The sequence below is a fragment of the Haliotis asinina genome, chromosome 5, assembly GCF_037392515.1.
Source record: "Haliotis asinina isolate JCU_RB_2024 chromosome 5, JCU_Hal_asi_v2, whole genome shotgun sequence".
NCBI lineage: Eukaryota > Metazoa > Mollusca > Gastropoda > Lepetellida > Haliotidae > Haliotis > Haliotis asinina.
In genome coordinates, this window is record NC_090284.1 from 13,164,679 (window position 1) to 13,166,050 (window position 1,372).

Here is a 1,372-nt window from a genome sequence, read left to right on the forward strand (position 1 = left end):
CAAAGCGCTCTCACAGGAAAGGTGATCTTAACACTCATACTAAGCACAGGCTAACGCTCATAGGGCCAAGATCGCTTTGTTGTAGTTCAGGGTGCCGTTGTACAAAGCTATCTTAGCTCTGAGGTGACTAACTAACATACCTTAACATAGACTTAAGGTAGTCTGAGCGCTAAGGACGTTTTGCATAACGACACCCTTTATGGCTCTGTCCCTTAGTTTGAACCCAGCAATAAAATTCATGCACTTTCTGCAAACCTGTATCACAGAGACCTTCATAATTATATAATGAAATGTATTGATTTATTGTGGGAGCACATTTAGGTTAGGTTTTATAGCAGTCTAAGTAAACTTAGTCTCAGTGTATTTCGTTACAATCCATCACGAACAAAAGTCTAACAAAACCTTGTAGCAGGTCGCGTCAGGTAACCTTTGAGCGACCAATGACCGTCCAACCAAACGCGAGACGGTTAAATAGATTTAACCAATCAGACAACGGCTACTATTTCGGGATCGGAGGGACTTTCAAAATATTCAGGTCACAGATCTCTCCACAAACGAAAATCCGCATATAACAGAGTTATTTGCGCGAGTGAGTGAGTGAAGTTTTACGCCGCACTCAGCAATATTCCAGCTATATGGCAGCGGTCTGTAAATAATCGAGACTGGATCAGACAATCCAGTGATCAACAACATGAGCATCGATTTGCGCAATTGGGAACCGATGACCTATCAACCAAGTCAGCAAGCCTGATCCCGTTAGTCGCCTCTTACGACAAGCATAGTCACCCTTTATGCAGTTATTTTACTTGCAGTATATACAACTTGGGGTTTCTGTTGACATGGTTATCATTGGCTAATATTTCTGCAAGATGACATCCTTGAATATTGCATAAAACACTACTTTCTGCGACTGTTTACTCACCGGTCATGGTTGTATGTACGCCGTGTGCATCACCCGGAAGCAAGCGTACGCTAAATAGCATTCGGAATCGTTCGGATACGGACCGTTTCGAGATAAAAAGTTCAAAAGGTATGTGCGAATGTCCACATTCGCGATTTGGAAAGCTGTGTTCTGATGTATTTGCTGTGTTCAGTATGTATTTCTGGCTGTCATGACTTAACAAAATAGCATTAGGAACTGAAGCATATTCCTATGAAATAGTGCTTCACAAAAAAAGATATTGCCAATACCACAGTTGCTGAAACATATTTACGCAGGCTGTAATCTGAAATCTGAGGCCTTTAGAAACGTGTGTACGAGTGTTTGCTTGTTAAACATGTGCTTTCACAGAAATAGCTTTCTGTTTCAGTCCCAAAATACGCTATATTCAGCAAAAATTAATACTTGTAAACAGAAGACAAACACACCTGG